At 58.5% G+C, this 25,252-nt stretch overlaps 1 protein-coding gene across 2 annotated transcripts in view; it reads left to right on the top strand.

The window, feature by feature from the left end:
* Positions 1–25,252, top strand: part of TIAM1 (TIAM Rac1 associated GEF 1) — a 131,829-nt gene that overhangs the window by 40,504 nt on the left and 66,073 nt on the right. The window contains exon 1 of one of the 2 annotated variants that reach the window (XM_084873530.1): positions 4,942–5,046. The exons of the other annotated variant lie outside the window; for it this stretch is intronic. The gene's annotated coding sequence lies outside the window, so the exon portion shown is untranslated. Of the gene's footprint in view, positions 1–4,941; positions 5,047–25,252 lie in introns of those variants that run through there. 2 annotated transcript variants of the gene reach the window in all.

The raw sequence follows: 25,252 nt of genomic DNA, 5'->3' as shown, positions 1-25,252 counted from the left end.
CCCTGAGCACAGTCCCCGGGGCAGCGGTGGGTGTCCGGGTGCGAGGAGAAGGCCCTTAGGACCAGGCGTGTTCTCACGTGCGGTCCTGCCTCGCCCCTCGCCCTTCTCGGAGGTCACGGAGCCGGGCTGCGGACACGGCTGTGCGCGTCCCGCCGAGGTGAGGGTGCGTGCTGCCTGGAGGGAGGGCTGTCGGGTGGGAACTCCGTTCCTCGGCGGGTGGTTTTCAGGTGGATTTTATCAGCCCGTCTTCAGTCGTGCGCAGAGCTCAGGAACGGCCAGCGGTGTGGGCCGCCCGCTCCGGCAGCGCCGGGCTGGTGGTTTGTGACTATTTCTCCGGCACGGCCGGCGGCTCGGTCAGGCAGACCGGCTGTGTGGTGTGACCTCGCCGCGGAGGGCACGGGGTTAAGGAGGGGCTTGGTGACGGACAGGAGGCCGTGGCCGCGGGCTGGCGTCACCGCCGTCAGGGTTCCCTGGTGCCCTCGCCGCCTGAGGTTTTCAGAGCTCCTCCTGTGTGTTTGGAGGCCACGGAAGTGTCTCCGCTCGTGGCCAGCGGGTCCCGTTTACGTGGTGAAACAGCTCGTCTTGGGTCGGACCGAACGAGGGCCGGACCGGAGACGTGGCCGCGGCGGCGAGCCCGTTTTCTCTGGGGTTTGGGCTGGTCCGGCACCCGGCACCCTGCACCCTGCACCCTGTACCCTGCACCCTGCACCCGGCACGGGGTGGAGGGTGGATCCGGTTTGGGCCGGGCCGGCCCGGCACCCTGCACCCTGCACCCTGCACCCGGCACGGGGTGGTGGGTGGATCCGCATTTAGACTCCCACCGGCTTCCAATGTAAAAGTGGATCCTGGCGATCAGTCAGTACCAAACGCGGAATGTGCGCACGAGAAAGCTTCTGGGTTTCCATGGCGACGCCCAGGCTCAGCGGGTCTGTGTTTGGAGCCGCAGCGATGCCAGGAGCGGCGTTTTATTGGGATTCGGGTGAGTTGTGTTCGTGGAAACTGCTGGCCCCGCGTGGCTGCGGCCCCGCCGATGTGGGGGACACTGGTCAGGGCGGGTGTGGTCACTGCCCCCCCCAATTCCCGGGGACCCTCAGCTCTGCTGGTGCCGACGCCTTTGGGTGACGCTGCCTCGGCTCCTGGTCAGGCTGGATCTGAAGAGCCCTGACCACATCTGGAAGCTTCCGCCCATGGAAGGCACCTGGCGCTGAGGACACGATGGAAAGGAATGTGAGGCTCTGGCCGGGGGCTCAGAGGTTGAGCCTCGACCTATGAATCAGGAGGTCAGGGTTCGATTCTGGTCAGGGCACAGGCCCAGTTTCGGGCTCCACCCCCATCAGGGGCATGCAGGAGGCAGCGGTCCATGACTCTCTCCTCATTGATGCTTCTCGCTCTCCCTCTCCCTTCCTCTCTGATATATATATATATATATATATATTTAAAGGCATGTTAGGAGCTGCTGTTGGTCTAATGCACAAAACAGCGAGGGGGAGGCTGAGGCGGTCTTCGGGGAAGAGAAACGCAGGTCGTGTGGTTTCTGAGTGACGTCAGATAGAGGGAGCGGGAGGCCCCCCCCTTGGTGATGCCATCCGTGGCCTTTGTCCACGGCCTTTGTCAGTGACCTTTGTCCGTGGCCTTTGTCCGTGGCAGGTCCCCAAGTGTCCACGGCCCAGCCCCCGCTGAGCTGTGCTGCTCGGGTGTGGGTCTGCTTGCAGGGCCGCGTGGCTGGTGCTTGTCTGCGTCCACTTACCGTTTGCGTGGAATGTGCGGCTCCGGGTGGCTCCATCGGCCCAGGTCTCCCCGACCTCGACATTGATAACTGCCAAAGTCACCGGTGCCCCCATGGGAACATGCCTGGGACCAAAACCCTACGTTCCACGCGAGTTCCTGCTCCTGGTCGCGTTTTCTTGTCCTAAATTCACGGGGCCTTCCGGAAGCAAAACTAGGGAGGGAGTCAGAGCCGCGGTTCCGAAGCCGGTGACCTCGTGGGGCCGGGGCCTTCCCTCCCTTCCGGCCAGTGGTGCCCGGGCCACGCCTGGCACTCGCCCTCTGTTGCACGGAGGTGGCTGGGGCCCTGTGTGCCTGCTGCCCGCCCTCTGCCCACTGCCCACTGTCCACTGCCCGCTGCCCACTGCCCACTGCCCACTGCCCGCCGCTGTCTGCTGCCTGCTGCCTGCCCTCTACCCATTGCCCACTGCCCTTTGCCCACTACCCGTTGCCCACTGCCCACTGCCCACTGCCCGCTGCCCACTGCCCACTGCCCACTGCTGCCTGCCCTCTACCCATTGCCCACTGCCCTTTGCCCACTGCCCGCCTTCTGCCCACTGCCCGCTGCCCACTGCCCGCTGCCCGCTGCCCGGCTGGGCTCCTGAAGTGTGTGACTGAAGTCAGCTTGATCCCCAGGCGCCTCCCCGCTGGGCAGCGGAGCTCAGGTGGCTCAGACTCCCCCACGGCCCTCGCCCCGGAAGCTGATGGGACCGTTCATTCTCAGGCCTGAGAGCTGGCCCGGGAGGCGGGACTCCTCGGTAACCCAGTAACCTGTAGCGGGTTTATCGGGACCTTTTCTTGTCAGGCTCAGGGGTCCTGGGTGAGCGAGCCCCTGCCCCCCTCCCCTGCCTCTGAGACCCGCCCTCTGCTGAGATGAGATGGTGCTGAGGAAGCACCGGTGGGACAGCCGCTGGAAGGGAGACCTCGGTGACGGTGACGGTGACCGTGATGAAGTCAGAGAGCGTCTCCGCGGGGAACCCCCGCCCCTGCCTGCGGCCGCCCGCCCGCCCTTCCCGGAATCCTGGAAGTGATGTGGTTCACAGCCGCAGCCGCCCTTCCCCACCCCCTGGAGCCGCTCCAGCTCCGCTGATGTGGTGATAAGCCTGCTCCTGGGTCTCGCCCCGGCCCCGGGCGCCCGGTCCTGCAGCCCTCTGCTCCTCCCCAGTCCCACGGAATCCCGGCGTGGTGTGGCGTGGCATGTGCCGGGGGCCTGAGGCCGTGCAACGACCACGGAGCTGCCAGCCCAGAGACACGCTTGTCTGTGGCTCTCCAGGTCCTGGGCGTCTGATCATGCCGTGATCACGCACGGAGTAACTGCACGCAGCCATTCTGGGCGAGACCGCCTTCTGTCCGGGCTTCATGAACACTTGGGGTTCTTCTTCAGTTTCAGTTTGTTCTGATGTTTATATATGTGCATATGTGTATATATATGCACATGTGTATGTATATGTATATTGTGTGTGTGTGTGTATATGAGGAAGGGAGGGAGAGAGGGGTAGAAACAACAGCGATGAGAGAGAATTATGGATCGGCTGCCTCCTGCACGACCCACACTGGGGATGTGCCCGCAACAAAGGTACATGCCCTTGACCGGAATCGAATCCTGGACCCTTCAGTCCGCAGACCGACGCTCTATCCACTGAGCCAAACCGGTTTTGGCAGAACTTTTTAAATAAATGTGAGGCCTGGCCAGTGGGGCTTTGTGGTTGGGCAGTGACCTAGGAACCGGGAGGTCAGGGTTTGATTCCCGGTCAGGGCACAGGCCCGGGTTGTGGGCTTGATCCCCAGTAGGGGGCGTGCAGGAGTCAGCTGCTCCATGATTCCCTCTCATCACTGATGTTTCTCTCTCCCTCTCCCTCCCTCTCTGAGGCCGGCCACAAACAGTGTGTAGAATGGATGCTGTGTCTGTTTCTGGAGCCGTGTCTCCGAGGCCAGCCCCTTGCGACCCCGCCGCTGACCTCGGGAGTGATTACTGCTCCTCCACCGATTTCACCCGAGCTGCCCGAGCCGGCTGTGGGCACGCTGTCCCTCCGGAGCTGTTTCCTGCTCCGGCGTTTCTTCCTTTTCTTTAACTCGGCCGCCGCTTCCCGCTCCGCACCGCGTGGCTGTGTAACGTTTTATTAAGGAAGCTCCTGGGGACGAGGCTGGGCGGGCGGCTGTGTCCGCAGGAGGTGTGTCGGCCGGAGGTCAGAGGGGGAGATAGACTGCTCCCGCATCCGGGGCCAGCGGGCGCCGTTTGGGGGGAGTGTGTTTTCCGGGCGCGGCAGAGTGGCCGCCGCTGCGGTGGGAAGTTTAGCTTTCAGGCTGTGAGGTGGGTCTTGGGGTCCATTGTATTCCCTTCCAATGTGTCATTGTTTATCTGGCTGGTCCATGGTCACAGCAGAGAGCCAGATGCAAGTGCTTTTTGTGCTCCTCCCCTCCACTCTTAGTTGTTGATTTTAAAATATGGTGTTTTTTTTAATATACATTTTATTGATTTTTTACAGAGAAGAAGGAAAAGAGATAGTTAGAAACATCGATGAGAGAGAAACATCGACCAGCTGCCTCTTGCACACCCCCTACTGGGGATGTGCCCGCAACCAATGTACATGCCCTTGACTGGAATCGAACCCGGGACCTTTCAGTCCGCAGACCGATGCTCTATCGCTGAGCCAAACCGGTTTCTGCTAAAATATGTTTTGATTTCAGAGAAGGGAGAGGGGGAGAGAGAGAGAAAATCAGTGATGAGAGAGAATCATGGACCGGCTGCCTCCTGCACCACCCCCCCACACTGGGGCTGGAGCCTGAAACCTTGGCCTGTGTCCTGACCGGGAATCGAACCCGGACCCTTCATTCTGGGGGCCGGCACTGTCCCCTGAGCCCTGCCGGCGGGGCCACCCTTTACGTCGCCGTCCAGGAGCGAGGTGTCCGTCTGCTGCGTCTGCCTTCCGCCTTCCTGCCCAGGAGCGCGCTGCGTGTGGGTGTGGAGACTCTGTACGCAGCGGCCTGGGCGCCCAAGGCTGAGGACTGAACTGACAGCTCGGCCTCTGACGGCTGTGGCTCCTGAGCGCCCTGCGGGGAGGGAGCGGAGGAGGGGGGAGGAAGAGGGGAGGGAGGCGGGAGCGGGGAGGAGCTCGGACTCCCTCCTCTCCCGGAGGCTGGGCTTCGCTGAAACTGCGTTGGGAGCGGAGCGCTGAAGGCAGCCGCTCCTGCCGCTCCTGCCGCAGGAACTGGGAGCTGGGGATGAGAGGCAGGACGGACGGACGGAGGACAGACCAGGACCAGCACCGGCCGCGCCCGAGGGTGAGCTCAGTTTCTCTCCGTGGGTTCCGCTGGCGAGTGTCTGTGTCGGGACAGGAGGGCGGGGGCCGGCTGCCGTGTGGGGACCTGCGCCCAGCGCCCGGACCAGGACGGCTCTGAGGGGCTCGGTGTCCGTGCCGTCTGTCCCACTGTCCTCTGTGACCGGACGGGACACACGGGCGGCGGGGCTGTGGACCGTGCTGCCCACCGAGAGAGACGCCGCCTCCCTGTCCTGTCCTCCGGCCCCGCTGCCCTGTGAGCGCCCCCCCAAGCCTTGGGGTCCAGGGAGACTTCCCGGGATGTCCCGGAGCGAGGGCGCGGGGGGAGGGGGCAGCGGCTCCCGAGGGGCTCCTGGGTCTGAGGGTGGGACCTGGGAGGTCGCCGGCCGGCAGCTGGCTGTGGGTGTGGGTCTGGGACGCTGAATTTCGGTCTCGTGGTGGCTGCTCTGTTGGATCCCCCAAGTCCTCCTGGGGCGGGGAGGGAGTTGGGGGTGCGGGTCCCCGCGATTGACATGCAGGCGGCAAACTCGGCCAGAGGCACAGTGCCCCCCCCCTCCCCCTCCACAGGCGTCTGGCTGGGGGGCTTTCTGGGGCTGCTGCTCCGTCTTGGGGTCCTGGGGAGGCTGGGGTCAGCCCTCACCTGTCCATGTCTGCGCGCCAGGTGGTACGGGGCAGTGCGTGTGCGCGGATGCGTCTGTGCATGCCTGTGTGTGGATGCGTGTGTGTGCATGCATGTGTGGGCATGTGCGTGTGTGTATGTGTGGTAAGCTAACCCTTTATGAGTTTTTAGGACAGGGAGCAAAGGTAAAGCAGCATATGGCTGATATGTTGTCAGGAAAGCAAATTGCCTTTGGAGGGTGTCTCCACGGGGTGTGTGTGCGCGTGTGCGTTTTGCGTGTGTGTGTGTGTGTGTGTGTGTGTGTGTGTGTGTGTTGGGGGCAGGCGGGAGGGTGTTGGGGATCCCTGTCCTAACATCAGGAGAGAGGCCAGGCTTGAACTTGAACTTTGGGGTCAGAGGGAGGGTGGTTTTACAGTTTGGTTTCCACCTCCCGGCTTCCCTAAGTTTATGACTTAAGTAGAATGAAGTGACTTTTACACTGAACCAGACGCGTCCCAGGGAGGCTGGGGGGAGGGAGGGGGAGGGTAGGGTGGGGAGGGGGATTGGTGTGGAGTGGGGCAGGGGTGGGTGGGGAGTGGGGAGCAGGGGAGGGAGGGGAAGGGGAAGGGGTAGTGTGGGGAGGGGGTGGGTGTGGAGGGGGGAGCTGGGGGGAGGGGGTGGGTGTGGAGTGGGGAGCTGGGGGGGAGGGAAGGGGTAGTGGATGGGGAGCGGGGGGGATGGGGAGGGGAAGGGGTAGTGTGGGGAGGGGGTGGGTGTGGAGGGGGGAGCTGGGGGGAGGGGGTAGGTGTGGAGTGGGGAGCAGGGTGGGTGTGATGGGGGAAGAGGGGAGGGTGGCTCTCGCTGTCACAGCTGCCGGAGCAGGTTTCAGTCTGCCGGCTCCAGGGAAGAGGCTGGGAGGTTGAACTGGACGCCAATTCTCCCACCCAGCCCCACCCTGGTCCCCTCCCCACCCAGCCCAGATCCTCCTCCCTTCCTCACTCCACCCAACCCCCCCTCCCCCCAGCCTATAGCACCCACCGAGCAGGAAGGCCCGCCTCCTGGGAGCGGCTGTGAGTGCCGGACAGGCTGGTGCTGTGTGTGGAGCAATAGCCTCAGCTGGAGGCCGGGGGGACGGAGAGAGGCCCCGGACAGGGAGGGGCCGTGGAGCCCCTGACATTGGGGGGCCCCGTGTGGCCTCCAGGCGGTCAGCTCTGTGCCCGCGCGTGCCCTCGGGTCCCTGACCTCGCCGCTCGCTGCCGTTTGTCTCTCTCCATGGAGGCAGGTTCAGGTCCTCGTGGGGCCCTGCAGGGACCCTGTGGTAGTAAAAAACGTGTTTATTGGTTTTGGAGAGGAGGGAGAGAGATACATCAGTGATGAGAATAGTGGACCGGCTGCCTCCCGCACGCCCCCCATGGGGAACGGAGCCCACAACCCGGCCTGTGCCCCGACCGGGAATGGAACCCTGACCTCCTGTCGGCGCTCAGCCTCGGAGCCGCGCCGGCCGGGCTGGACTGTAAAAGGTGTTGGTGTGAAACGGCACGAAACCCCCTCGGTGTGTGCGGGGAGATGGCGTGTGCGGGGAGACGGTCGCCCTCGGCGTGTGCACCCTCGGTGTGTGTGGAGACGGCGTGTGTGGGGAGACGGTCGTGTGCGGAGACGGCGTGTGCGGGGAGACGGTCGTGTGCGGAGACGGCTACGTGAGCGGGGAGACGGTCGTGTGCGGAGACGGCTACGTGTGCGGGGAGACGGTGCGGGGAGACGGCGTGTGCGGGGAGACGGTCGTGTGCGGGGAGACGGTTACGTGTGCGGGGAGACGGTGCGGGGAGACGGCGTGTGTGGGGAGACGGTTGTGTGCGGAGACGGCGTGTGTGGGGAGACGGCGTGTGCGGGGAGACGGCGTGTGCGGGGAGACGGTTGTGTGCGGAGATGGCGTGTGCGGGGAGACGGTTACGTGTGCAGGGAGACGGTCGTGTGCGGAGACGGCGTGTGCGGGGAGACGGTTACGTGTGCGGGGAGACGGTGCGGGGAGACGGTGCGGGGAGACGGCGTGTGCGGAGACGGCGTGTGCGGGGAGACGGTGCGGGGAGACGGTCGTGTGCGGAGACGGCGTGTGTGGGGAGATGGCGTGTGTGGGGAGACGGCGTGTGCGGAGACGGCCTGTGCGGGGAGACGGTGCGGGGAGACGGTTACGTGTGCGGGGAGACGGTGCGGGGAGACGGTGCGGGGAGACGGCGTGTGCGGAGACGGCGTGTGCGGGGAGACGGTGCGGGGAGACGGTTACGTGTGCGGGGAGACGGTGCGGGGAGACGGTGCGGGGAGACGGCGTGTGCGGAGATGGCGTGTGCGGGGAGACGGTTACGTGTGCGGGGAGACGGTCGTGTGCGGAGATGGCGTGTGCGGGGAGACGGTTACGTGTGCGGGGAGACGGTGCGGGGAGACGGCCGCCCTCGTCATTCCTGGCGCAGCTGGTTCCCGCCTTTCCCCGCCGTCCGCCCGCTGACACCGTGCTCGCCGCCGGGCCCCACGCTGCTCCTGTGTGTTTAAACGGAGCACACACAGGCACGGCCTCTCTTAGGTGACACACTTCACAGAGCTCTGCCCGTGCGGCTCCCGCCAGAGCAGATCTGAAACAGGGGCCGAGCCTCTCCGCTGTGAGGCCAGACGGTTAGGCGGCAGCTCCCTCAGTCAGAGCATCGTCCCCAGACGCCGAGGCCGCGGGTTCGAGCCGGTCAGGGCGCGGGCATGGCCGGCGCAGCAGCAGATCGAGGCCCCCCCCCCCCCCCCCCCCCCAACCAGGGAGACGCCGTGTGCCGGTGCGGAAGCTGCTCTCTGCTCCGGCTCCTGGGTGGTGGGCGTTCGCCGGGCCTGGTGAATTGTCTTGGGAACGGGGACTGGAATTCACCGGAGACTCTGCCATTCCGTGTGGCTTCCGCCCACTCCCCGGGGCTGACTCCACCGGGCGGCCGGTCCTGCGGTGGCGGGGGAGCCCGTTTCAGTTCCGCTGGGTGCGGAGCCGGCCCTTTGAGCTCCTGGGGCTGTGAGTAGGTGGCCGGCAGGAACAGGAACGGGGAGCCGAGGAGCTGGCCTGCGGGAGCTGTGGCCGCAGGAGTCCCCGCCCCGAGCTTTCACTTCCTCCCGGAGACGGAGGGGTGGGACCTGCCCGGGGCGAGGGGCCTTGTGAGATGCTTTCTGTATTCTTATTGTTTAACAGTATATTTTACTGATCTCAGGTAGGTAGGGAGAGGGAGAGAGAGGAACATCGGTGATGAGAGAGAGCCATGGATCGGCTGCCTCCTGCACACCCCTCACGCACCTGATGGGGAATCGAACTGGGACCTCCTGGTTCCTAGGCCGACGCTCACACGGAGCCCCGCCAGGCTGATGAGATTTCGGTGACGCTCTGTCCAGCTGTCTGGGGTTCGGCACAGAGCAGGCGCCCAGTCGGTCCCGCACAGCGTGTCTCCCCTTCTTTCCTGCTTCCAGCTCACAGCTGCTCTGTCTCCCTCCAGAAACGTACGAGGTTATGCAGTGGAGTTACACACATACACTCACACACACACACTCACACACACACACACACACACACACACACACTCACTCACACTCACATACACACTCACACTCCAGATGTGCACACACATTCACACATTCAAACACTCACACACACATATTCGCACACTCACACACATGCACACACCCACACATGCGCACACACATTCACACACACTTGCACACACCTGTGCACACTGACACACTGACACACTGACAGGCACACTCATACACACACTTACATGCACACACACTCACATGCGCATATCTACACGCACACACACTCACACTCACGCATGTGCATACATGCATGCACACACATACATGTGCACACACACTGACACACACATTCACACTGACACACACATTCACACTGACACACAAACTCACACACACGGACACACAAACTCACACACATCCTTGCCCTCTCCTTCTGTTCTTTGTTGTGGGCAGATGTGGGCAGCGGTTTACTTCTGTGTTTGCATGTTGCCCTAGTGCAGTGATTGGCCAACTGCGGCTCTCGAGCTGTGGTTTGCCGCTCTGTTGACTAATGAGTTTGCCGACCACCGGGATCGGGGCTCAGTCACAAGGAACAACAGCCCCTGTGATTAGCGGGTTGGTGGTGAGCCAGCCGGATACGCTCCCTCCAACGGCTTTCCCTCCAGTGTGTCTCGTCCCCTCCCTTCCCGGAGCCGTTCCTCCCTCCCTTCCTCTCCCTCCCGAGGGCCTCCTGCTCTGCCTTACGGGTTGATCCTCACCAAGGGGCTGTGTTCGCTGGTTTGGGAGGGAGATGGGCAGAGGCACCGGTGTGAGAGCAACTGCCACCTGCTCCTGCTCCAGCCTCGCTGGGCATCGAACCTGCAGCTCACTGGTGCTCAGGACAGCGCTCAGCCAACTGAGCCGCCCGGAAGGCTCACTGCTCTGTTGTGTGTGTGTGTGTGTGTGTGTGTGTGTGTCTCCCCCCACCCCGTCCCCCGCAAGTAGGAATGAAGAGGAGCACAGCTCTAAGCCTGAGATGAGAGTGGGGCTGCTTCTCCAAAGGGAGGCGGGAACTGAGGACAGTGGGGGGAACTGAGGATTGGGGGGACTGAGGATGGAGTACTGAGGATTGGGAGGACTGAGGATTGGGGGAACTGAGTATTGGGGGTACTGAGTATTGGGAGGACTAAGGATGGGGAACTGAGGATTGGGGGAACTGAGGATTGCCATGGTGATGCTGTACTGCCCTGTGTTTTTTGAGAGCGTCTGCAGGCCCGGGAGCTGCTCAGAACTCGGGGAGGTGGGCTGACTGCTGTGGCCGACCTCACCCCAACAGGGGCAGAGGGCCTGGGGTGCTGGTTAGTACCCCTCCCGGAGGGAGGCAGCGCCCCCCACCTCCTGTGGGTGCTGAGACTGGAAGCGAAGTGCCCTTCAGCAAAGCCAGCTTTCCTGCGGCCGATGGAGTAAGGGGTCCCGGCGGCAGTGCTGATCGTGCTGTGGGACTGGGGCACAGGGAGGGACCATCACGGGGGAAAGCTGGGGTGCTTACGGTTGTGGCGTGAGATCTGGGGGTTCGTCCCAGCTGAGAGTTCTGACTCCATCAGGCAGTGAGGACGGGCGTGGCCAGGAGTCGGGGCCACAAGGCTTCCTGGATGTGTGAGCACTCCTCCTGTCACTCCTCCTGTCACCACCCACCGTTTCCCGGGAGACCCTGCCTCCAGGCCAGCTCCTGTGGGTGGGCCCCTGCCCGGAGCCCCCTCTCCGGCCCCGCCCGTGGGTTTAAAACACTTTTCCTGCTGCAGAGCCCCCGGCTGGCCCAGCGGTTAGCGTCGACCTGGAACCAGGTCACAGTTCGGTTCCGGTCAGGGCACAGGCCTGGGTTGTGGGCTCCATCCCCAGTGTGGGGCGTGCAGGAGGCAGCCGATCCGTGATTCTCTCTCCTCATTGATGTTTCTCTCTCTCTCCCTCTCCCTTCTTCTCTGAGTCCAGCCCTCCACGCGTGTCCGCGAGAGCGTGCGCTGCCCCTCCTGTCGGGGGCCGTGGGGGCTCGTGTCCAGGCCCCGGGCCCGGGGCTGCAGGCGGGGGTACGGGGTCTCAGAGGCAGGCGTGCGGGTCCTTGGGGTGAGCCGCTCAGCGGGGTCCGGGGTCCCGGAAGCTGTGGTCTCTGAGGCCCCTGGGGGGTCGGGAGTCCCGTGTCGGTTCCCACGCGGTGGGGCCGGCCTGCCTCCGGCACAGGCCTCGCAGGGACCTGCTCCTCCCGTCCGCCCGGCTGCTCTGGGCTGGAACCAGCCGGGCAGCCTCGCCCTCCGTTCGGGCGGGGCTCAGCGCGCAGCCCTCGCTCGGCGGCCGCACCGTGTGCTGTCTGACCTGGCCTTGCTCAGGGCGGACACGATACGCAGGATGCTCTGCCGGCCTTTGACCCCGTGCCTGCTGCCGCCCCTCTTGTTTTATATTTTTACTGGAGGCCTTCCTCCCCCCCCCCCACCCCTGCGGGCACCGCTTCCCTCCGGCACCTGGACCCAGCTTCCCTCGCAGCCCAGCTTCATCCAGAGGCCATCGGTCTGATTAGCACATTACGCTTTTGTTATTATAGATTGATCTCAGAGGCAGGAGAGGGAGAGGGAGAGGGAGAAACTTCAACGATGAGAGAACCATGGATCGGCTGCCTCCTGCACGCCCCACACTGGGGATGGAGCCCACAACCAGGCATGGGCCCTGACCGGGAATCGAACCCTGACCTCCTGGTTCCCAGGTCGATGCTCCCCCCTGAGCCACACTGGCCGGGCTTCTGGAAGGCATGGTTCTGGCTGTCGAATGAGGAGCAAGAGCCGATGAAGGAGGAAGCAGTGCTCTTGCTGGAGGGCCGGCTCCATGTTGGGGTGGGAGTCTGCATGTGAGCTCTTCACCGGGACGGACGGGTGGACGGACAGACGGACGGCAGCAGGAGGGCCCGGGGCCTCTGGGAGCCGGATCGGACCATCCCTTTCCCCAGGCCCGGCCGCCGTGGAAGGGACAGTGAGTGACGGTGTGCACGCCCATGGCCGCTCTGCTTTGAGACCCGAGTTTGGGCCTGGGTTGGGGTGAGCGCCCTCTGGCACGTTGGGTCACCTCCCCGCCGGGGAGCGGTCGGGCCGTGGCAGGTGTGGGACCCGCCGGGGAGCAGTTGGGCCGTGGTGGCATGGGCACAGTTTTGTCTCGATTCCGGAAGGTTCCAGGCCCGTGGCCGTTCTCCCCGGATCTGTGCCTGGCCTTCGGAGCAGGGGGTCCAGGCAGCCAGTCGGGGTGGCCCTGGCCTTGCCGGGCACGAACGTTTTCTCAGGAGGAGAAACGGCTCCGTGTGAGTTCGGGGCTGCCCCCGGCCGTGGCCTCTGGCCAGAGGGAGGCCCCTCGGGGTTATGAGGTCACGGTGGTGGTCTGGGGCCGGCGTGGACACAGCGTCAGGGGTCAGACGGGAAGGGAAGCAGGCCACCGTCTGTGTGTCTGTCCACCGGGTGGGAGCAGGGACCACGGCCCCCAGCGTGAGAAACCCGGCTGTGTGGCTGTGTGGCGTCGAGGGTGGAGCGGCTTAGCGGGAGCCACGTTTTCTTTCCATGGCACGTCCGGGTGCTGCTGCTCTGCTTCTCCTCATAAAAAGGTCCCAGAGTCCCTGGTTCCCACTCACATTTTATATCCTAACGCCCTCCCCTGAGCCGGCCCTCACCCCGCCGCTCTCAGGAAAATCAGCCTAAACCCCACCCACCGGGGTCCCCGCTTTTCCCCCACGTTCAGCCTCCCCCTGAGCCGGGATCGGTGTGACCGGCCACCACGTGCTCACCGCAGGTGGGAGAGGTGATGGTCCGGCCTCAGTCTCCTCGTCTGTGAAATGGGCCGCTGCGGACAGCCGCTGGGGAGAGGAATGAGCCGTCCTCAGGAAGCGGCGTCAGCGATGGGCCGGGAGGAACTGTTCTCCCGCAGTCAGATCCTCGGCTTCCTGCCGCGTTTCTCAGAATCGGCCCGCTGCTCTCAGCACGTGACTGGGCGGAGCCGGGCCCGGCTCTGAAGGCACCTGCTTCGTGCCGTCTCTGATGGGGCCCGTGCCGCTCGGCGGTTTGTCCCCACACACCGCAGGGGACACGCTCAGAGCAGTGCGTGCGCCGCCTCTGTCCCCTGAGCCACACTCTGCTCGCCCGCCGTGCTGGGGCTGGGACCCGGGGCGTGTCCGCGAAGGCTCGGTGCCTCTGAGCTCCGTGGCCGGGCCTGCCGGTCAAGTTCACGGTTTACAGCGTGTACTCGGCGAGGGGATTCGGTCCTGGTGCTCCCCCAGCATCGCTCCGTGTACGGGCGTGTCCACGGGTCAGAAAAGCTCCTGGAACCGGCAGGATTACCAGACCACTTCAGAGAGACGATTCCTCCCCCACACTGAGTGTGCGCACACACACACACACACACACACACACACACACACACCCGTTCCCGGTGAGTCCGCCCCGACCCCCCCAGCTCTGAGTGTGCACCCCCCGTTCCCCGTGAGTCTGGGCTGGCGTGTCAGTCGCCGTGTTTGACCTGCGAGTCTCCCTGATGGGAGCTGTGGGGTCCCGTCCAGCTGCCCGTCTGCCCCGCTGTGTACCCACCCCGGCCCCCAGGCCGGTGCCCCAGCTGCTCCCCCACCGCCTGCTGGGCTGACACCCACCCCGTGGTCACATGGCCGTTTGGGGTCAGTGGACTGGCGCTCTGTGACGGTTTCGGGGAGAGTTGGCCTGTTCAGCACGAACGCTGCCCGGGTCTCGGGCACGTGCTCCCCGAGTGGGGGGGAGTCGGGAGGGGCCGTCATGTGAGACACGGTTTGAAGTGGTTGGCATCACGTTCCCCACAGCAGGCGCTGATAAGATCGCCAAGGCCACGGGCAGGCCGTTCCCAGGAAGCTGGGGGAGGGAGGGCACCCCGAGGCTCAGCTGCACCAGCTCCGCTCAGGCTCTGGCTCCGGCCCCCTCCGTGAGGGCGACCAGAGGGTCCTCTCTCTCCTGCCTGCCCCTCCCGCCCCTCCCTCCCGCGCCCCCCTCGGAGCTGCCTCCCCGCCCCCGTCTGTGCGGCGGTCACCTGTGCCGCTCCAACAGTAACCAGCGGCGTCCCCGGCTCCAGGTGTACGTCTGGAGCCGCGTGTGGACGATGGTCCAGCCTCTCCGTGAGGCGATGCCCACGAGCCTCAGGGCTGCGTCCGTGCGAAGCAGAACCTTTAAAGTTCGTACGTTTCCTAAATGTGTCCCCCCCCCCCCCCCCCCACGTCCGGCGCCAGCACCTGTGCTGACTGATCGGGACCCAGGTGCGAGGATCCTCTCCTGAAACGGCCTCCCACCCCTCCTCACTCAGCGGGCGGCTGTGGGGGGGCCTGGGCGAGGCGCTCACCTTCCCTCCTCTCCTCCTCCTCCTCCTCCTCCTCCTCCTCCTGCTCTCTGCCCTCCCGGCACCTCCTCCGTCCCATCCCCTGTCCCTTCCATCCCCGTCCGTTCCGCTCACCGCGGGGCTGGCACAGGGACCCAGGCCACGGACCCGAGGACCAGGCCACGGGAGAGGGAGCTGCTTCTCGCTGTCACAGGGAGACCCCTGTGCTGTCACAGGGGCCGGCCATCCTGGGTCGTGGGGCGTGTGGGGGGCACATGCCCTGGGCTCCTTGCGGGGAGGAAGGTGGGAGGGACTCCTCTGTCCTCTGCCTTGTGCCGCGTCCTCCCGAGTGCGTTTCAGAGGGCCTGGTTCTACCCACTGTCCATCCCGTTGGAGCCCGTGGTGGCCGGGCCGGCTGCTGTCTGACGGAGGTGTGGGTCCAGAGGCCCCAGGGGCCGCCCTGAGGACAGCGGGCGGGACGCGTGGCCTTGGCTGTGTGGAAGGTGACATTTCCCTCCCTGAGCCCAGAAGCCCGGCCCGTGCAGAGACGGGGCTGCTGCGTCCGTCCGGCAGGCTTTCCCCGGCACCCGAGTGGGGTTCCCACCGGCACCCCCTCCTGTGCTTCTCAGCCCCAGGTCCGCGTCCATGTCAGTGTTCATGTCTGTGTTCATGCCCACATTCATGTCCCTGTCCATGTCCGTGTTCATGTTCGTGTCCATATCCGTGTCCATGTGTCTATATTCATGTCCGTGTCCATGTCTGTGTTCATGTCCCCGTCCATGCCCCTGTTCATGTCCGTGTTCACGACCCCGTCCATGCCCGTGTCCATGTCGGTGTTCCACAGCTGTCTTGGCAGGAAGAGAGCGTGTAGAGAAGAACTTGAACCAGGCTGTTGTTGTTGTTTTAACCTTCACCTGAGGATATTTTCCGTTGATTTTTTTAAGAGCGAGTGGAGGGGGAGGGGGAAACATCCAAGTGAGAGAGATGCATCGAGTGGTTGGCTCCCACGTGAGCCTGACCTGGGCTGGGGTTGAACCAGCAGCTGAGGTGCGTGCCCTCGCCCGGAACGAACCCGTCTCCTCCGGTATATTAGCCCCGCTGCATGCTTTTATTGATCTCGGGCCGCACTGGATCGAGCCCGCAGCCCGAGCTGTGCCCAGACCCGGAGTCGAACTGTGGCCTCCTGGTTCATAGGTTTACCAGCCCCTGAGCCCCGCCGGGTGGGCTAACCCTGTTTCCAAAGGGCAGTGAGCTGTGATTGGGGAAGACTAAAACAGACACATCTTCCCCTTCACCTGAACGCAGACTCGAGTGAGTTTGCAGGAAGTGAAGGTAAATGAGCAAACAGCACCAGGAAACGGCCCTGTGTCCCGGGCCGGGCCAGGTCCCTCCTGCCGCTTCCCGCCCCCGGGGAGACTGAGGCCACTGACGGAGGCGGCCTCCCCGAGGCTCAGGAACCACAGAAATGGGGCGGGACCCACCGATTCGGTGGCGGGGAGCCTCTGGCGGAGCCCCGGCCCGCCGATGGCTGTGCGGGCGCCGATGGCTGTGCGGGCGCCGATGGCTGTGCGGGCGCCGATGGCTGTGCGGGCGCCGATGGCTGTGCGGGCGCCGATGGCTGTGCGGGCGGGAGGCGGTGCGCCACGCCCAGCTCCCGTCTGGCGGATTCCCGGGAGGTGAGCGGCCGCTCTCAGGGGCTCCCGTGCCAGGTTCCCACAGGAGCTGCGGCTCCGTCACCGTCAGACGGCACGGCAGGAGCCCACAGGCCCCGACAGGCCCGGCCCGCCCGCTGTCTGCCCGCGGAGCCGGCGGGCGCAGGGCATCCGCTCGGGGCGGCGTGGGCAGCGCCGGCCAGGTGTGCGGCTTGGACACCCGCCCTTTCCCTCCTCGGACCAGGCGTGGGGAGGCGTGGGGAGGCGTGGGGAGGCGTGCTTTGACCGGTTCCCAGAGGCGGATCCAGGTCTTTCTGAGACTCTGAGTGGCATCTTGCAAACTCTTCTTTGTTTGTTTTGTTAATCTTCACCCCAGCATGCCTTCCCATTGATTTTTAGAGAGAGAGGAAGGGAGAGGGAGTGAGAGAGAGAATCACCAATGATGAGAGAGAATCACTGACCGGCTGCCTCCTGCACGCCCCACACTGGGGATGGAGCCCACAACCCGGGCCTGTGCCCTGACGGGGAATCGAACCCTGACCTCCTGGTTCACAGGTTGATGCTCGACTGCTGAGCCCCCCGGCCAGGCTGCACATTCCTCCCAGCAGCTCGCTGCCGCTCCGTGAGGGTGTGTGGGCGTGAGGGTGTGTGGGCGTGAGGGTGTGTGGGCGTGAGGGTGTGTGGGCGTGAGGGAGTGTGGACGTGAGGGTGTGTGGGTGTGAGGGTGTGTGGGCGTGAGGGTGTGTGGGCGTGAGGGTGTGTGGACGTGAGGGTGTGTGGGCGTGAGGGTGTGTGGGCGTGAGGGTGTGTGGGCGTGAGGGTGTGTGGGTGTGAGGGTGTGTGGACGTGAGGGTGTGTGGTCGTGAGGGAGTGTGGGCGTGAGGGTGTGTGGACGTGAGGGTGTGTGGTCGTGAGGGAGTGTGGGTGTGAGGGTGTGTGGGTGTGAGGGTGTGTGGACGTGAGGGTGTGTGGACGTGAGGGTGTGTGGTCGTGAGGGAGTGTGGGCGTGAGGGTGTGTGGGCGTGAGGGTGTGTGGACGTGAGGGTGTGTGGGCGTGAGGGTGTGTGGACGTGAGGGTGTGTGGGCGTGAGGGAGTGTGGGCGTGAGGGTGTGTGGTCGTGAGGGAGTGTGGGTGTGAGGGTGTGTGGTCGTGAGGGAGTGTGGGTGTGAGGGTGTGTGGGCGTGAGGGTGTGTGGACGTGAGGGAGTGTGGACGCCCTGCTAAGAGCTCGGCAGGGCAGCAGCCGTGTGGTGGGAGAGTCTGGTCTGCGGTGGCTGATGTTCCTAATTAGCGGAGAGGCTGCGGTGAGACTGGCCTCGGGCGCCAAGGTAACGTGTTGCTGCATGAAGCCGCCTGCACGGCCTGCGTCTCCCGCCCCGCCGCCTCCACGCGCTCGTCAGCGAGAGGGACTCACTCTTTCCCTCCCTGACTCCCTCGGACCCTGGCTTGTCCGGGTGTCCGGGAGGGGGGCTGCTGACCACTGTCCGTCGGTGATCACACGGGGAACCCGGGGCTGGGCCTGGGTGACTCGGGAGCCCCCTCGCGGGCGAGTCCGAGGCCGTACTCGGGGTCCTGGCCGGGCCGTCCGAGCGGGAGGGTCCCGATGAGGAAGGCGGACGTGGAGGGCGGCCGGCCAGGAGGGTGCCGTGCTGGCGTCGGTGCTGGGCTGCGGTAAGGAAGCACCCGTCCGCGGCTCCTCCTGCGGGAGACGCTCTGTGGCCAGAGGAGGAGCGGTTGGTGGGTGACCCAGGACGTGGGCTGTCCCGAGAGCTGGGCTGTGGGAAGGGATTCCACGAGCCAGCTTCTGCGGTGTGGCTCTTTGGGCGGCCCTGGCTGGGGGCTCAGTGGTCACCGTGCCCACCTGAGCACCTAAGGGTTTCGGGTTCGATTCCTGGTCAAGGTCAGGTGTACCTGGGCAGGTGCGCTCCCCGGGGGGCGACCGATCCATGTGTGTCTCTCACGTCGATGTTTCGTCGCCCTCTCTCTCTCCCTTCTTCCCTCCCTCCTTCCCTCCCTTCCACTTTCTCTTAAAAAAATCAGTGGAAAACACATCCCCGGGCGAGGATGGACAGAGAGAAGTGTGTGTCACGCCGACCACGTCTTCGCTGCCCGAGGCGGAGCCCCGGTGCCGGGCGGAGCCTGTGCCGTGCGGTGGGCGTGAGGGCGGCGGGCTGGAGGGGCGGCGTGAGCTGTGCTGAGGGTGTAGCCTGGGGTCTGACGGTGGTCAGGCCGCGGCCATGCATGCGGCCGGGGACGGGTCATCCTCACGGAAGTGGGTGTGGGAGGGACACCTGTGCCCCTGGCCGGTGCTGGTGACGCGGACAGTCTGTGTGTGTCGGAGTCCTGTCGGTTTGAGGCCCCTCAGTGGGGTGTGGCTGTGAGCACCCCCCCTTTCCGTCGTGTACAGCACGCCCAGCGTGAACCTGGCCGTCTGCCGCTGCTTTCCGGTCGCTCTAAGTCCATTGATGTCGTGTTGCACCATCCCCACCGTCCGTGTCGGAAACGCTTCATCTCCCCAGACCGGACGCTGTGCCCGGAGACTGTCCCCCCCCTCCCCTCCCCTGGGCCGGCACCACCCCGCTTTCCTCCCGGGCCTGCTCCTTGTGGATCCCACAAGTGTCCCTTTTCTTTCCTTTCTAATCCTCACCTGAGGCTGTTTCCCCACTGATTTCAGGGGGAGAGAGGGAGAGACAGAGAAACACCGATGTGCGAGAACCAGCATCTGCTGGTTGCCTCCTGCCCCTGGGTGCCCTGGCCCAGCCACCGGCCTCGCCCGGGAGAGCGTGTGCGAAGGGGGCGCCTCTGAGCAGAGCTGGTCACGGAGGCGCCCCAGCCCCCACCAGCAGGAAAGGACCTCCGGCCCCGAGGAGGAGGCGGCGTGTTACTTCTAGTTCATTCCGCTGGGCAGGGTGCGAGCCCCCCCCCCCCCCAGTGTCGTCTCATCTGTGGTGGGGGGCGGCGGGATCTGTGCAGCACAGGAAGTGTTCCTGGGGCTTTATTTCCCCATTTTCCCATCTGAAACGGAGACTGGATGTGGGGAATCCTGTGGCCGTCAGGATGAAAAGCATCTATTGTACTTCTGAGTTAATAGCCTGGTTGAGTGCCGACCTAGGAACCAGGAGGTCAGGGTTCGATTCCCGGTCAGGGTTCGATGCACCAGGGCATAAGCCCGGGGCGCAGACTCGATCCCCAGTGTGGGGCCTGCAGGAGGCAGCCTGTCCATGGTTCTCTGTCATCATGGATGTTTCTCTCTCTCCCTCTCCCTTCCTCTCTGAAATCAATGAAAATATTTTAAAAATAAATAAGAAATAACCACTCCTCAGTCCAGGGGTGACAGACAGTTAAAGGTAAAAGCACCCACATACTCGGCCTGAAGCATGCGTGTCTCACTCAGCAGCGCCCACGGCCAGATAAACAGGTGGAAGTGTACGTGGGCCGCCAACAAACAACGGCCTCAGTTGTCATGGAAACGTGCTGCACACAAAGGGCTGAAACAACGAGTCATCGCTCACAACAATAAGAGAACACTTAAGTAAAAGTTAATGCTTTTCTTTTTTTTTTTTTTTTTTTTTTTTTATCAGTTAAAAAAGAAGCCCTCTTTTATTTTTTTTTTTTTTTTTTTTATTTTTTTTATTTTTTTACATATTTTCTTGATTTTTTTTTTATTGCCCCCCTCCCTCCCTCCCACACATCCCCTCCCTCCCCATAGTTTTATGTCCATTGGTTGTACTTATATGCATTTATACAAGTCCTTCGGTTGATCTATTATCTCCCCCTGATATCCCTACCCTCCCCACTGTAATTTGACAGTCTGCCTGTTGCTTTACTTTCTCTATATCTGTCTCTTGGTTCATCAGTTTATAAAGATCTTTATCATCCACCGATGTGTGAGGTCATGTGGTGTTTCTCTTTCGTTGATTGGCTTATTTCACTCAGCATGATGCTCTCCAATTCCATCCAGGTTGCTGCAAATGATGAGAATTCCTTCTTCTTTATGGCAGCATAGTATTCCATTGTGTAGATGTACCATAGTTTTTGGATCCAATCATCTGCTGACGGGCACCTAGGCTGTTTCCAAATTCTGGCTATTGTAGATTGTGCTGCTATGAACATAGGGGTGCATATATCCTTTCTGATTGGTGTTTCTAGTTTCTTGGGATATATTCCTAGAAGTGGGATTACTGGGTCAAATGGGAGTTCCATTTTCAGTTTTTTGAGGAAACTCCACACTGTTCTCCACAGTGGTTGCACCAGTCTGCATTCCCACCAGCAGTGCACGAGAGTTCCTTTTTCTCCGCAACCTCGCCAACACTTGTCGTTTGTTGATTTGTTGATGTTGGCCATTCTGACAGGTGTGAGATGGTACCGCATTGTTGTTTTGATTTGCACCTCTCGGATACTTAGTGACTTTGAGCATGTTTTCATGTGCCTTTTGGCCTTCCTTCTGTCTTCTTTTGAAAATATTCTGTTTAGGTCCATTGCCCATTTTTTAATTGGATCATTCATCTTCCTTTTATTTAGTTGTATAAGCTGTCTGTAAATGTTGGAGATTAAACCTTTATCAGTGGTAATATTTGCAAATATGATCTCCCACACCGTGGGCTTTCTTGTTGTTTTATTGATGGTTTCTTTTGCTGTAAAAAAGCTTTTTATTTTGAAGTAGTCCCATTTGTTTATTTTCTCTTTAGCTTCCATTGCCCTAGGGGCAGTATCAGTGAAGAAGTTATTTTGGCATACGTCTGAGATTTTGCTACCTGTGGATGCTTCTAGTATTTTTATGGTTTCCCGTCTGATGTTTAAGTCCTGTATCCATTTTGAGTTTATCCTTGTGAATGGTGTAAGTTGGTGATCTAGTTTCATTCTTTTGCATGTGTCTTTCCAATTTTCCCAACACCATTTATTGAAGAGACTGTCTTGACTCCATTGTATATTCGTGCCTCCTTTGTCAAATATTAATTGAGCATAGTGATTTGGGTTGATATCTGGGTTCTCAATTCTATTCCATTGATCTATTTGTCTGTTCTTGTGCCAGTACCAGGCTGTTTTGAGAACAGTGGCTTTGTAGTATAGTTTGAAGTCTGGTATTGAGATCCCTCCTACTTTACTCTTCTTTCTCAGAATCGCTGTGGCTATTCGGGGTCTTTTATTGTTCCAAATGAACTTTTGGAGAGTTCTTTCTAGGTCAGTGAAATATGTCGTTGGTATTTTAATGGGGAGTGCATTGAACCTATAGATTGCTTTAGGAAGTATGGACATTTTGATGATGTTGATCCTACCAATCCATGAACATGGTATGTTCTTCCATCTCCTTACATCTTCCTCTATCTCTTTTTTCAGTGTCGTGTAGTTTTCCGCAAATAGGTCCTTTATTTCTTTAGTTAAATTTATTCCTAGGTATCTTAATTTTTTTGGTGCGATGGTGAATGGAATTGCTTTTTTAGCCTCTGTTTCTGTAGTTTCACTGTTGGTGTATAGAAATGCCATGGATTTCTTGGCATTAATTTTATATCCTGCTACGTTGCCAAATTCATTTATTAAGTCAATTAGTTTTTTAATGGAGTCTTTTGGGTTTTTTATGTACAATATCATGTCATCTGCAAATAAGGATAACTTTACTTCTTCTTTTCCAATTTGGATGCCTTTTATTTCCTCCTCTTGTCTAATTGCAATGGCTAGTACTTCCAGAACTATGTCAAACAGGAGTGGCGAGAGTGGGCATCCCTGTCTTGTTCCTGTTCTTAGAGGGAATGGTTTTAGTTTTTGCCCATTGAGTATAATGTTGGCTGTGGGTTTATCATATATAGCTTTTATTATGTTGAGGTATGATCCTTGTACTCCCACTTTTTTAAGAGTTTTTAACAGGAAAGGGTGTTGGATTTTGTCAAATGCTTTTTCTGCGTCAATTGATATGACTATATGATTTTTATCTTTCAATTTGTTTATGTGATGTATCACGTTTATTGATTTGCGGATATTGTACCATCCTTGCATTCCTGGAATAAATCCTACTTGGTCATGGTGTATGATCTTTGTGATGTTCTTCTGGAGTCGATTTGCTAGAATTTTGTTGAGGATTTTGGCATCTATGTTCATGAGGGATATTGGCCTGTAATTTTCTTTCATTGAGTTGTCTTTATCTGGTTTTGGTATTAGGGTGATGTTGGCTTCATAGAAGGAGTTCGGAAGTGTTCCTTCCTCTTGGATTTTTTGGAATAGTCTGAGGAGGATAGGTTTTAGTTCTTCCTTGAATGTTTGGTAAAACTCTCCTGTGAAGCCATCTGGCCCTGGGCTTTTGTTTGCTGGAAGCTTTTTGATGACGGTTTCAATTTCTTCCCACGTCACTGGTCTATTGAGATTTTTAGATTCTTCCTGATTGAGTTTTGGCAGTTTGTATTTTTCTAGGAATATGTCCATTTCCTCCAGGTTGTTTAGTTTGTTGGAATAGAGTTGTTCGTAGTATTTTGTAACAATCTGTTGTATTTCGGTGGGGTCTGTTGTTATTTCACCTCTTTCATTTCTGATTTTGTTTATTTGGGTCCTCTCTCTTTGTTTCTTGGTTAGCCTGGCTAGAGGTCCATCAATCTTGTTTATCCTTTCGAAGAACCAGCTCTTGGTTTTGTTGATCTTATGTATTGTTTCTTTGGTCTCTATGTCATTTATCTGTGCTCTGATTTTTGTTATTTCCTTCCTTCTGCTTACACTGGGCTTTTCTTGTTGCTCTTTTTCTAACTCTTTGAGTTGTAGAGTTAGTTCATCTGTTACCATTTTTTCTAGTTTTTTGCAATAGGCTTGTAAGGATATGAACTTCCCTCTCAAAACTGCTTTTGCTGTGTCCCATAGATTTTGGATTGTTGTGTTTTCATTGTCATTTGTTGCCAGGATGTTTTTAATTTCTTCCTTGATTTCTCTGGTAACCCAGTCCTTGTTTAATAGCATGTTGTTTAGTCTCCATGTATTTGATTTCTTTGGATTATTTTTATTGTAATTAATTTCCAGTTTTATGCCACTATGGTCTGAGAAGATGCTTGATATGATTTCTATCTTCTTGAATTTGAATAGACTCTGCCTATGTCCCAAAATGTGGTCTATCTTTGAGAATGTCCCATGTGCACTTGAGAAGAATGTATATTCTGTGGCTTTGGGGTGGAATGTTCTAAAGATGTCAATTAATTCCATCTGGTCTAGTGAGTCGTTTAGGATTGATATTTCTTTGCTGCTTTTTTGTTTAGATGATTTGTCGAAGGGTGACAGTGGGGTATTAAAATCTCCTACTATGATTGTATTGCTATTAATCTCTCCCTTAATGTCCTCCAACAGTTTTTTTATGTATTTGGGTGCTCCTGTATTGGGTGCATATATATTTACCAGGGTTATTTCTTCTTGTTGGATTGTACCCTTTAGTATTATGAAGTGACCTTCATTATCTCTTGTTATGTCCTTCACTCTGAGATCTAATTTGTCAGATATAAGTATTGCTACCCCAGCTTTTCTTTCCTTTCCATTTGCCTGGAAAACTTTTTTCCATCCCTTCACCCTCAGTCTGTGTGCATCTTTTTTTCTGAGGTGGGTTTCTTGTAGGCAACAGATGTAAGGGTCTTGTTTTCTTATCCAATCTGACACCCTATGTCTTTTGATTGGAGCATTTAATCCATTTACATTTAAGGTTATTATTGATAGGTACTCATTTGATGGCATTTTTATTCTATACCCATGTTCCTTCTTCAATTCCTATTTCTTTATTTTTACAGTAGACCCTTTAGCATTTCTTGCATTGCTGGTTTGGTGGAGATAAATTCCTTCAGTCTTTTTTTGTCTGTGAAGCTCCTGATTTCCCCTTCAATTTTGATTGATAGTCTTGCTGGGTACAGTATTCTTGGATTCAAACCCTTCCTTTGCATGACTTTGTATATTTCATCCCATTCCCTTCTGGCCTGATATGTTTCTGTTGAGAAATCAGTTGCTAGTCTGATGGGGGTTCCTTTGTAAGTAACTTTCTGTCTCTCTCTGGCTGCTTTTAAGATTCTTACTTTGTCGTTGTTGTTTGCCACTTTAATTATAATGTGCCTTGGCGTCTGTCTTCTGGGATTCATTTTGCTTGGGACTCTGCGAGCATCTTGGATTTGTGTGGGTTTTTTCTTCTCTATCTCAGGAAAGTTTTCTGTCATTATTTCTTGAAATACTTTTTCCACGTCTACCTCAGTTTCCTTTCCTTCTGGAACCCCTATTATTCGAATATTATTTTGTTTTGTAATGTCCCAAAGCTCCCGTAGGCTCTCCTCCTGCTTTTTAATCTTTTTTTCTAGAAGCTGCTCTAATTGGGTATTTTTTTCCATCTTGTCTTCTAGCTCACTGATGCGGTCTTCCGCTTCATCTAGTCTACTCTTGATGCTTTCTATTGAGTTCTTCATGGTAGCGATGTCATTTTTCATTTCTTCTTGGTTCTTCCTCAATTCCTGATGGTTCTTCCTCATTTCTTCTTGGTTATTGTCAAATTTCTCTTCCATTCTTTTTAGCCAACCAATAATCATTATTCTGAACTCTTGCTCTGGTAGGCTGCTTGCCTCTGGCTCGTTTACTTCCTTTTCTGGTGATGCCTGCTTTTCTTTCATTTGTGGGGTGTTTCTTTGTCTTCCCATGGTATCTCTTTTCAGGATGTCTGGTTATGTGGTGTTCTTTCTCTTGCGTTAATTTATAGGTGCAAAATACAACACTACCATGTACAACACGAGAGGCACTTAACAGGAATGTATTTACAATATTAATAACCTCTAATAAAGGTAACCCCTAGCGATAGGCAAATTAGGGTATAGGAGAGAAGGAAGGAAGGAAGGTAAAAATAAAATAAAGAAAAATTAAAAAAAAAAAAAAGTCAAAGAAGAAATAAAGTAATGACAAAATGAAGTTAGAAAACAGGGAGAAAAAGAAGAGAGAGAGAGAAGAGAGAGAGAGAGAGAGAGAGAGAGAGAGAGAGAGAGAGAGAGAGAGAGAGAGAGAAGAAGCAAACTAAAAAAATGGGAAACAAACTATATATATGTGGAGAAAATTGCCATAGATCAACCAGTGAGCCCAGCCAA

The sequence above is a fragment of the Pipistrellus hanaki genome, assembly GCF_964339955.1.
Source record: "Pipistrellus hanaki genome assembly, chromosome: 2".
Taxonomy (NCBI): domain Eukaryota; kingdom Metazoa; phylum Chordata; class Mammalia; order Chiroptera; family Vespertilionidae; genus Pipistrellus; species Pipistrellus hanaki.
This window is presented reverse-complemented; position numbering and strand designations above follow the sequence as displayed.